Source organism: Kogia breviceps, chromosome 3 (genome assembly GCF_026419965.1).
Source record: "Kogia breviceps isolate mKogBre1 chromosome 3, mKogBre1 haplotype 1, whole genome shotgun sequence".
NCBI lineage: Eukaryota > Metazoa > Chordata > Mammalia > Artiodactyla > Physeteridae > Kogia > Kogia breviceps.
In genome coordinates, this window is record NC_081312.1 from 118,312,589 (window position 1) to 118,325,747 (window position 13,159).

A 13,159-nucleotide genomic window follows, 5' to 3' on the forward strand; every position below is an offset into this window, starting at 1 on the left:
TGTTACCTGATATACATAAAAGGAAAATCTGATTAGTGTTCCGATATTTGTGACTACTATCAACAAAGCTCTCAGAAGAAGAGATATAAGATTTTGCAATTATTTAGGCTAAGAGGGTGATTCCCTAGGAGTGCCAGTTAGATAAAAAATTTAACTGTACTCCTAAAATCTATGTCGAACTTAATGCAGTCAAGTGGTGAGAGAATTGGATCAGAAGTTAGGATTCTCGATTTGCCTTTTCCAGTTTTGTTCCTAAACACCCCTCTACTAATGACAAATCGTGTCTGTGGCTTCCGGGTCCTCATTTCTAAAACGAAGGAAATGAACCAATTTTCCTACTAGTTATAAAGAACTGTGATCCTGCCCTGAAATTATTCTGAGAATGGTGTTATAATCATTTATTATGATCTATGAAAAAGATGACTTAGAACATAACGTTCTTTTTGAGTAACTCAGTTCAAGACAATAGACAGGACGTAATAAATTATCTGCCTTGCGGTAAAAATAAACTCCAGTCAGATGTATGTGTTTAATACCTGGGTAAAAGTACCTAAAGTTATTTGTCTATTTAGGCTAAATAAATAATGACTGGGCTTATACAAGCAAGCATGTTAAAATCATATGCTGTGTAGTCCACCTGTCACTCCATGGGTAAAAGAGACACGTGTTAAAAAGGCAACTCTATAGACTGCTTTGAGGAACAATAATGAAAGTTTCCTCTGGCCAAAAAAGGTCTCCCTGCTGCCCTACTATGGTCTCTGAAACCCTCACCATGGTTTCTTGGGAATTAAAGATAAATTCTAAACTCCTTATCATTCTTCATTCTCTGAGCCTCACAGGACCATGAAGATTAATTAAAATATGTTACGGAAATGTGACTGGCACGCAATAGTCAATCAATAAGCGTGAGTTCCATGTCCCCTTTCTATCTGTGGCATTTAGCCACCTCCACTGAGACCCCTTTCCCCTGCTCGCTCTCCCCGAGCCCGGTAGGTGTGGTGCTGTCTCTAAACCCTTGGGGATGCTGTTTCCTCTACTTGGAATGTTCTTCTCCCTTCTCTGTGTTCATCCAAGTCCAGTTTGTGTCAGTCAGTCAGTCAAGGCTCTCGGCTGCAAGCAAAAAAGCCTATTCTGTCTCTCTTGAGCTAAAAGAGAAAGATTCCCAGGGTCTCCCATACTGATGAGGGGCCAGAAAGCTGGCCAGGGATCTAAGCAGGGATCTCCAGAGGACCCAGGGCCACACCACAGGAACCATCTGGTCTGCACACCTCCACCACAGCTGTGACCTCTCTGATCTCCAAGTGGCCCTGTCTTTGGGCACTAACTCCACAGTCAGAGCCCACAGGTTGTGCATCTGTTTGGCGAGACTTACATCACGAGCTGGCCTTCTGGCAGCACCTAGTCAAGGTGAGGTGGGAGGTGACCCCTTAGCTCTAGCAGAGGAAAGTTACGATGAGAAGAGGTGTCGGCATTAGCTTTGCAACAGCAGAGTGTGCTCAAAGAGGAAGCCCACCAAGGTGATCTCAGGGCGAATGCCAAAGAGCCCCTCAACTACCAGTGGTGCCCACAGAGTCCATTCCCCAGAACACTTACCCAAGCCTCTCCCTCATGCAAGGGCTCCCCTAACTGGCCTCAGCATCACTCCTCTGAGGATCTTCCAGTATCATTTCTGCCACTTTGATTTCAGGAAAAGCATCTCATTACCCTGAACAAACCGCCTGACTCTTCAGTGTCTCCACAAATAGCTCCTGACTATTTAGTGTTGTCTAACTCTGTCTGTGTTGCCTTCTTGCAAGGAGCACACCAAGTCTCTCAAGAGGCTCTTTTTGGATGAGGAAAAGAGTGGGCTCATGACAAAACCTGATTTAACAAAGGAAATCTGTAATGTCCAGAGTCTGGTCCTGTCAAGGAGCATGGGCTATAGTGGGGCACGAGGTACCATGAGATTGTAAGCTCCTGGAGCAAAACCATACCTTGAGTGTGTTTTTCTAGCATTGAGTCTAGAGAATGCTTTGATAGAAAGACCTGAGCCTGACTGTCTCCTGCCTCTGCTAGACATCTGGAAATAAAAAGCAGGTAAACTCCAAACGGAACTTAGCAGAAGCCATGCAACCATATTAGGAAGTACCTATCTGGAAAAAAAAAAAAAAAAGCTAACTCCCTTGATAAATAAGATGCCCTAAGAAATAAGATTCCCAAAGAAAAAAGAATTCTCTGATAAAATGAAGATTTATTTCAAGCCAAAAGCCAACATCTCCATAAAATTTTAAATCAAACCAAAGATGATCACTGACTCCAGTATCACTCAGCATCAACTTCTTAGCATTAAGCAATATAATAAGAACATATTTTAAACTATTTTTAAATGATGTGATTGTACACTTACAAAGCTGAAATGATGGTCAGATCAAATGAAGCATAAAGATCTACTCCCCACTTTCTCCTATAACTAGTTCCTAAAAATATGTCTGTAAAAATGTTAAACAACAGATTTACATGTTCTAAAGTTTGTTTAATTCCAAGGGAACTTACAATTTTTTTAATTAATTTAAATTCAACTAATTTAAATTATATAAAGTGATATATAGCCATGAATGTTCTAGAATATATCCATTAAGTGATTTAAATTCTAAAACAGTTTGACATCTATCTAGGTTGTAAAAATTAATTTTCAAAAAGAATTTTTACTCCAAACTATGTTTGCTTGTTTGAAGTAATATTTTTAATTACAAGGGACTGATTTTATTTTTGAAAAAGAGGTTTGATTTTTTAATCTATTTTTCCCATTTTCTAATTTGTGATTTTCTACTGTGATTCAGGCATTCTTCAGTTTTTATTCCTGCATCTTTCTAAAAACATGCACTTTCATGCATAAATCATTAGCACTCTAAGCCACATTTGCTATGTCTATTTAGACTTTCAGATATAACCTTATAAACATTTCTACTTGCCCAACTAACAGTTCAGTCTCAGCAATATTGCCATCAGTTTAGGCAAAGGGGTGTTTGTGCAGTTAATTCAATACATTATTTCATCTTGGCATACAATTTGTAAAAGTAAAGCAGAGTGTAGAACAATGAATTAAATATCAAATGAATTAAAAGCAAGAATAATATAAGAATCTCGGGCCTACCCATACAATGGAATACTACATGGGCATTAAAACCATGATATCTAAGAGTATCTACTCCCATTTGGAAATCTTCTTGACACATTTTTAAGAGAAAATGCCAGAATAAAACTTCACATTCATATGACCTTCATTTTTCATACAGCCTTCTTTTTCTCCCCTTAAATGTATCTTTCCTGACATCCTTACAATAGCTGTACAGACATGTGAACTCTCCATGTGTGGGTGCAAAGTCTCAGCAGCAGAAGCAGTGTTGTGACTGAAGAAGGTCAAAAAGGAACCCAGGCAAAGGCACATTTTCATCTAACTTTGCCTAAAGTTGGCCTTTTAAATAAAAAAGCACTAATAATAGCAGTAGTAGTAGCAGTAGCTAGAGTAGCAGTAGTAGTAAAAACAATAATATACATAAAAGAATGCAGGTACAATGGGTAACTTTTCACTATAGGCATCATAGAAAAAAAGAAGCAAACAAAAACATCTAGAAGAAGTAAGAACATTAATAATCTATTAACCACGAAGCTACAAAGTTTATTTTGGGAACCAAGGACACATCAGTTGGAATCAGAGGCATTCCTTGACCTTGAAGTCAGGTTAGGAGAAGGATGGCTTGGGGAACACTAACTAAAAAATATTTTGGTTGGTCCCAGGAGTGGGAGTCATGTAAGGTAACTGAGCTGTTCAAAGCAGGAGAAGAAATGGAGCAGGAAAACTGCTCTGGTCACTTACAGTAGATTCCCAAAGATCTGAACTTTTCATCTCAAATGTTATATCACATAGTTATATATCATTTTTACTGACAAATTAAAAAGTTGTTTCCCAGTATCTCTCCAAGACAGGCAAACTTTTGACAGTTGCTATGTTGACGACAGCATATTGTTTAGCAAACTTGCTCAGTGGAATCTTTGCTTTTAACTTTTCAGTTCTTAACTTCTGTTTACATCATTTCAAATTTCCTAATAAGAACTGACATTTATTAAGCATGCTACTAAGTTCTTTGCACTTGTTATTTCATTTACTTCTATTGTTAGTATTATTGTTTGGTATTAGTATTATCTCCTGTTCAGCCCTTTTTGCAAGGTCTGGGAGGCCCCCAGGGGATGCCTCACAGGAGCCCACCCATGCCTGTTAGCTGCATTTATAAAGTTCACACTCTATTCTATCCTGCATGGGCACCCATCTATCACTGTCTATTACCCAAGTTATTGCTTGAAAGAGCATCATGCCTGCTTCTAATGGTGCCACCAAGAGTACAAAACCCAATGTTTGTCCTGAGAACAGGACTCACAAAGCTGATAATCCTTGAGGTGGCAGATCCAGGTCAGGTCCAGGGCCCAGGCAGGGTGACTGGCCCTCTCACTATCTCTGCACTATATTTTGTCATGGGACCTGAAGGTTCTCTAGAACAGTCTTAATGCATCGCTCAGGCGAACAGCTGTCAACCTCTCCCCCCAGCTTAAACCAAAGGACTCCAAAGGCAGTGGAGGAGAGGATGGAAGCCAATGCCCGCCCCACCCTTCCACCCCTCCCCCACTCTTCTCCAGAGACAGTTGCTTTTGCTTGGCCTCTGGGTGACCCTGGCTCTCCCACAGAAATCTTCTCTTTTCCACTTTGAAGCTTTATTTATTTTTTTAAGCCTTCAAGCCATGTCTTCATCTCAGGAAAAGAGTTTGGCTTTGCATTTGTATAACTAAATAGCTCATGTAGGTGGGTTTTTTTTAAGGAAAGAAGTCTCTCCAGTGGTAAACTCAAGCATGCAAGTCTAAAGAAACAGAAATCTCTCACTGCGTTTGACTGACAGTTATGCATGTGTGGTGGGTTGCTGTGGTTATGGCTTGGTTTTACTTTCTTCATCTTTTGCCCATTAGGTCACTGAAACCCAGAGTGCTGAGATTCAGCATGAACCCTCCTCTTTCTGAATGACTTCACCAGCTCAGCCCCATCCCAGCTGGCTCCCCTAAAGGTCCCAGTATCGTAAAATGCTACCTCTCTATGTCTCATCACTTCTAGGATCGTCTCCAGCTTGGCCTCTGAAGCAGCTTGCTCAGCCTTTCTGGCCACTTAAGTAAACGTTCATTGGTCCCCCTGGACTTTAGCTTCTTGAATTTACCTTCACGAAGATGGATACTTCAAGCTTCCATTGATCTATGCTCAGCAGATGCCCAGCCACACTCTCTGAAGACTCCCTTTTTACTCCAACTTTCAAGGATCCCAGTTCAGATCAAAGCTTTGAGGATTGAATTATCCAAGAGTAGAGGTTGGGTATTAAGAAGTAGAGGCATCTTGCAACAACAGTTCCTGTACAAGTCCACCAGCTGATATCTGTATCCTGGTGATGAGAATGAGCCAGAATCTGGGCAAGCCAATGAAATACCGTGCAGGGGGAGGGGAGCCAGGTGCACATGAGTCTCCATTTACAGGAAAAGTATGTGGACATAAGTATGTCAAGAACGTTATTCTAGTTTATGGAAGTGAGCCTGCCTCCATTCACTCAGACCATAAGCGTCTCTGCTCCAATAAATATTAGGCAATGGAATTGTATATTAATCAGGTGTGAGGCTTTTCTTTCCAAGGAGCTGAGCATTTATTTAGATGGGAGGTACCCCATGTCGTGAGACACCTTCAACACTTGCAACCAATAGCAACCTTTGGATCTGTGTAAATATGAAAGCTTTTGATTAACATTTTACATCTCCAAGTATGTGATGTGAGGCACAAAAATAAATAAAGGTGAAGTCCCTAAGGTGAAGCTTTCATGACTAAAAACCAATTGGACTATTTAAAACAGGTTTTAGCCATTACTAAGTAGTCAAATTTTCAAGCAGAAAACATCATGGACTGGGAACTCACAGGATACCCACCAGGTAGCACATTGGGTATTGCTTACCTTATCAAAGTTAAATTTGCTTTCATTGAGGATAATTCCCATTTAAATGGTGACCTAGACAAACTAGTTTAAGCTGCTACAAATGAAAATGCAAATAAAACATCTGCTTCTCACTAATTTTCACTCATTATTTTAACCAGAAGAGGAAAGGTTAGGAAGTTTTTAGAATCAATTGAATGCCAATTGCTTTGATCATATATGCTATAAGGATCACAAGAGCCAATGGGCTGAGTTTTTAAGAGGTAAAATCCCTCCGAGCTTTAAGACAAGTAGAATACAAACAAGATGGCAAGCTTAAGAGACTGGAGAGTCCAGGTAGAAATGTCTAGAAAGCAAATGAGAAATTGGGGAGATGTAATACATTGCAGCAGAGGGAGGGATGAATGTGAGACATAACTCAATGTGGGAGAGACACCTGAGGAGGAAACATCTCATTCGTATCGAATATATCTTCTTAAGAGACTCAGCAGTCATGTTGAAATAAGTGAGTCAATGCAAGAAAGCCTCATTGATTTGGAGGATGCTTGACAAGTACCAGAAGCCAAGGAAATATGGAAGGACAGCGCAATCTAATGATACATACACAGAGAAAGGACAACACTGCTCTGGCGAGATGGGTCGTGTCAGACACTCACTGTTAGTTCTTGGTCCTTTTGGCCCAGGTTTCCAAAATTTTCAAGTGACATTTGAAAGGTTGGAACAATATTTATGGTTGTCATCTCCAGAAATGGCAACTGTTTTGTCCGATGTAGTCATTCCACCAAAATAAGATGGAATAGAGCAGAGAATCAGACATATATGGGCTCCAAGCTCAGATCTGCCATTCTTGTCCATATGACTTTGGGCAACTTACTTAAAGGCTCTAAACAATATTTGTCTCATTCCTTAAAAAGAAACAGGTCAGGTTTCCCTGGTGGCGCAGTGGTTGAGAGTCCACCTGCCGATGCAAGGGACACGGGTTCGTGCCCATGTCTGGGAGGATCCCACATGCCGCGGAGCTGCTGGGCCCGTGAGCCATGGCCGCTGAGCCTGCGCGTCTGGAGCCCGTGCTCCGCAAAGGGAGAGGCCACAACAGTGAGATGCCCGCGTACCGCAAAAAAAAAAAAAAAAAAAAAAGAAACAGGTGTCCGGGAGGAGAGTTTTTCTATGTAAAGTGCATGAAACATAGTAGTTGATCATTAAACATAGCTATTTGCATTATTATTATTAATTCTTCTACTAAGAGTTGGGAGTTTTTCCGGAGAAGGAACCATGATATGCCTTGAAGGAAAATATTTAAATGTTGTAGGTATATATGCATCCTTTGAGGCGTGTTTCCGTTTGAAATCCCCCATGTGAAACCCAGCATCCTCTTCCTTCAGAAAAGATTTTCAGATTTAGTCTCTAACATCTTTTATTCTCTTAATATTTTTCTTCTCCTACTCAACACACATGTACTTTTTAAAAATATTGATTCACTGATCCACTTTTCTCTTTCATTTTACTTTTATTTCTTTGTAATGTGGTTTTAGAGATTCCACAGGAATCAAGGAGGAAACTCTAATGCAATGGCCTTTAAACCCTTCTGGGGTCACACATTACTTTGGAATCTGACAAAAGCTTTGATCCTATACCCCCTACAAAGCAGATATATGCAATACAAGCATAACTCTACAGGTTCATAGAGCTTCTTGGAGCTCCAGGAAAGCATATTAGGTTAAGGACTATTTAGGCATAAACAGAAATTTTCAGAATTTTCCCCCACCCCCTAAAACAGTAAATTAGGAATTACTCAGTTCTTTATCCCCAAGAAGAATCATTTGTTTTGAAGTTTGGTTCTAAGTCCTGTTCCCTGGATACTCATGAGGAACATAAAGGATTTATAGCCCATATATGATTATGGATAGATTTAATGCAATCAACCTCTAGATATTCACCTTCCATGTAGCTTCTTTCAGAAAATTAATTTGCTGGAGAGCTCACTTGAATGTCCGTTAGCTCTTCTATTGATACTTTATAAAGGAAAGGCATTTACCTCAACCATCCCCAAATTAATGTGGCCCAATATCCTAAGGAATGAAAATCTTTAAGTGTCAAGCAAAGGGGAACCTCCTCTAATGATTATGATCAAGCTACCATAACTCCATAAACCTACTGAAGGGTTTGGATTCTTCCATTCCTTGGCTACTCTCAAAGTAATCCTAGAAAACAAAGTAAAGAGAGTATTGGTAAGATAAACAGAATGCTAAAAAATTGCTTTCTATTTTTCATATATCTAAATGGAAACTATTCTTTTCAGTTACCCTCAATATTTATCCTTAGGGCAATTTAAGAGCTGGAAAGCAAAGCACTGTCAAAATAGCATAGGTAGAATAGGTAGCTGACTGAAACATTTAACTGAAACTACAGTATTTTATGGGACTACCAAATTTTTCACTAGACACTGAATAAAACCTCAGATAAAACTTTTATGTAATATATTTCATATTCTCTGTTATTCAAGGTGTTGTTAAAACCTAATTTTTACCAATTATCATTAAATATTTATATGAATTGAAGTCAATTGTCATTTTATTTCATCCTGTAAAAGGTTTAATCATTTCTACTTCATATATATATATATATATATATATTTTTTTTTTTTTTTTTTTTTTTTTTTTTTTTTTTTGCGGTACGTGGGCCTCTCACTGCTGCGGCCTCTCCCGTTGCGGAGCACAGGCTCCGGACGTGCAGGCTCAGCGGCCATGGCTCACAGGCCCAGCGGCTCCGCAGCATGTGGGATCTTCCCGGACCGGGGCACAAACCCGTGTCCCCTGCATCGGCAGGCGGACTCTCAACCACTGCACCACCAGGGAAGCCCTACTTCATATTTTTTTTTTAAAATATGCTGGTTTCCAGACAGACTAGTTCTTGCCAGAATTTCCCTTTCTCTTTCATTGATGCATAGAAAAATTCTGGACATAATTCATCTTATCAAAATTCCAATAAAATTTCATTTACCTTTAATAATTATCAGAATTTGTAATCTACTTATGTTGTTTATAGATCAGTTGGGTACTAACAGTAATGTAGCAATATCCCAGAAAAGTTTTTCTTAATAGTTATGTTCATAGGAAACAAAACATATTAAAATATTTTACATAGGCATACATACCATATATTATATATGTATATATTGTTGTAGATATGTATGATAGAGTGATTAGTAACAGATTTTCAAATACATAACTATATTACACTAGGTAACACTTTGTGGAGAAAGAAAAAAATTTGGAATTCAAGAAGTAAAAAGAAAGACGAAATCATTGAGTTTTTTTAAAGTGTTTGTGTATTTTTTAAAGTGAGTTCATGAGTTCCAAATGATATTTTGAAATGATATTTTGATTTTGTTGGATGTATTTAAAATTGTGACATAACTATTTTATTTATAAAAATCTGCGAGAAGTCTATAGTTTGAAATTATTTAAACTTATGATAAAAAGTTTTACATGCCATTATTTGTACTGAGAAATCACATTATTTTTTCAAATTATTTTAAAGGCTATGCAAATAAAGAATTCGAAAGACTGCTGCTTTCAATTATTATGTATTCAGTATGTGATAAACATAATGTTAATAATAGTAGGAATAACTCAAATTTTATATATATTATATATATTAAATTACACATGTACATTCATATGTTTGTATATACCTCTGATTTTATTGTCATGTCGTCTTTTCTTATTAGTGTTTTCAATTTTAGCATGCCTATTACATGAAGAATGAATTTATAGACAATGTTTTGAGAAATCTTTCTAAATTGTCTAGGGATTTTGTCAATAATAGCAATAAAATTGTACTCATCCTACTCGTATTTAGTATCCTGTGTGACCCAAATTTGGAAAGTTAGTGCTCTTAGAGTTAAGAGTCTGTGATAAAACAAGCTCAAAACAGTCATATTGGCTTATTTTGCTCCACTGGAACCAGATATGATTAGTTTTCCAATCCTATTAATACTTTCTTTCAAGTGTCTTTCTTCAGCACTGACTGTCCTAAAGGTCCTTTCTAAAAGCTATCAAAGACACACAGAGGAACCTATCATGATTCTTTCAGACTGTGGAAAGTGCTCTGGGGATGGAGAGGTGGGGGCCACATCACGTGGATTTCAGGATTTCACATGAGGAAGCAATCACTTTCCAATCATTTCCAACTGCACAAACAATGGGAAGCTTATGGAAGAAACAGCACTTTCGTCTGGAAATACGTGTAGGATATGGACATTCAGAAATCAGGCAAGGGGCTTCCCTGGTGGCGCAGTGGTTAAGAGTCTGCCTGCCGATGCAGGGGACACGGGTTCGAGCCCTGGTCTGGGAAGATCCCACATGCCGCGGAGCGGCTGGGCCCGTGAGCGACAACTACTGAACCTGCGCGTCTGGAGCCTGTGCTCCGCAACAAGAGGCCGTGACAGTGAGAGGCCCGCGCACCGCGATGAAGAGTGGCCCCCACTCGCCGCAACTAGAGAAAGCCCACGCACAGAAACGAAGACCCAACGCAGCCAAAATTAAATAAATAAATAAATAAAATTAAAAAAAAAAAAAAAGAAATCAGGGAAGGCCACTTAAGGGGCACATTAAGAATGTAAATAAAATAAAAGGGGTAAGAAATATCATTAAAAGTTCAAAGAATACTAATCTAGGGTCTATCACGCATTACATATTTTAGCAAAGGCTTTGCATTTATTTCCTTATGTAGCTCATTTTCTGTGGTTTTCCTCTTGGTTATGTTGTTCAAACTGCAGGTTGCAACCCATTAGTGAGTTGTGACATCAATTTAGTGGAGCACAGCAGGCGTGTAAGAAAGTGAAATAAAATAGAACAGAACCGAATAGTAAATTATTAATGGGTACACCTAATAATTTGCTATTTTATAAAGTAGGGGTTGTTATTATTTTGTGAAAGTGTTATTTCACATGTGTGTGTATATGTGATATGATGTGAAACATAATTCTAATTGTAAGCTGTTGAACAAAAAGCTTGGGGAAAAGTCTGGGATAAACACACACCTAATAAAAAGGAGTAGAGAAAAATAAGGTTGTAGTGGAAGTTTACAGCCCATTTTCTTCTTTGAGTGATTAGGTGGATGGTGCTGCATTAACCAAATTGAAGAAAACAAGAGGAGTGGGACATTTGGGGAGAAATTGGTTTATGGGGGAAGTGTGAGATGTGTTGCACTGAGATACCTTACTGACTCTAAGTGGAAATTTCAAGTAAACTGCTGACTTTCAGTAGAGAGGTTTTACCTGAAGACATAAATTTGGAAAATATGAGCAAAAAAGATGGTAGTTGAGGCTTATCTTTGAGTAAGGCTACCCAGTATTTCCCTAAATATTAAAAAGTTGAGGAAATTGAGACTAGTTGCCAGGAGAAGATATTAGATTTTCATTAGAATGAAAAATGTCACATTGGGTCAGTTCCTTTGAGTGACGCTACTCGAGGACACATCAAGGGAATTGAAATGGTGCCTTTCTAGTTTTTTTTCAGCATCACATCCAAGTGGAGTTGCACTGCACGTGTGCTAGACCAGAGAAGGGGTCATTGTCTTTGCATTTTGCAGCATCTCAATGTCTCTGAGGTTTTTACCATTTAGGATATTATTGAATTTGGGGGGTGGTGAGTGTGGAGTAAAGTCATAAAGTTTCTCAAGCACAGAGCTTCAGAAATGTCATTGTCACTCAGCATTCTTTCCCCTTGGAAGCTCTCTCCAGATCAGTGACAAACAAGCTATACGGAGATTCCCTGGCATCCACAAACATCCCCTTAGTAGGGGACAAGCAGCAACCCCCAGACCATTCCAATTGACTTTCTGCTCCCACACAGGTCCACTGTACTCCTGGAGATGAGCTGTTACCCACACAAATGTGTCTCAGAAAGAACAAGAAAGCTGCGAAGTTGAAGATGTGAGCTCAAATCTGCATTTCAAAGTACAAGTACCATATATTAACGCATATATATGGAATCTAGAAAAATGGTTCTGATGACCCTAGTGGCAGGACAGGAACAGAGACAAAGACGTAGAGAACAAACTTGAGGACACAGCAGGGAAAGGGGAGTCTGGAAAGAAGTGAGAGAATAGCACTGACATATATACACTACCATGTGTAAAATAGATAGCTAGTGGGAAGCAGCCACATAGCACAGGGAGATCAGCTCGGTGCTTTGTGACCACCTAGAGGGGTGGGATAGGGAGGGTGGGAGGGAGGCTCAAGAGGGAGGAGATATATGTATACACATAGATGATTCACTTTGTTGTACAGCAGAAACTAACACAACATTGTAAAACAATTTTAATCCAATAAAGATGTAAAAAAAAAAATCGGTTTGAGGTTGAAGTCCATAGCCGCTCCCTTGTCCAGGATGTTTAACGAACCTTGTTGTGAATCATGGTACAAAAATAGCTGAGAGGATATGACCTGGTAAATTTTTCAGATTTTTAAATTTTTTTCTCCCTGCATTTTCTCTCTCATTTGGTTCATTCAAGCAGGTCATAACCTCTAGGTTTTCTTGTCCCAGTTGAAGTGTGAGATGGGGAGAAAACATTCCAGCATTTTCTTTCCAAAAGTTAAACCACAGAGCACATTATATTAAGTATCTGGGAAAGTTAGGTGTAAGGGAGATATAGCTCCAGGCAGAGAGGAAACGATTTTAATTACTGGAAAGAATCTTCCAAAGACTGGGGAAATACAAAGAGGTCTGTGGGTTCTGGAGAATGGAAACCTGTGCCCTGCTTCTGGGTAAAGCTCAGAGGGGGATGAGCATTCATTTCTTACCCTCACCAAGGAGCCTGGTGCCCTGAGCAACATGTGAAAGTATCAGGGAGCCAACGAAACTGATGAGATCATTCAGGCAGGAGCAGGGAGGTTCTTGGCAACAACGGAGGGTTTGGAGCACGTAGTGATGAATGAACATCACTGGCATGTGGCATTACAGAAGAGTCTGGAAACTTGGCTCTGTTTGAGAAGGACCCCTAGGAATGACTAACTTTAAACTTCCCATAGTCCAGGAGGACAGGAGCTTATGGTTGAAATAAAGTTGATTTACACAAAATAAATAGATCTACTCTATCTGGTAAATCCTGGCCTGGGGACTGACATTGGTACCCATTGGTACCTATTTGTGATTATTGGG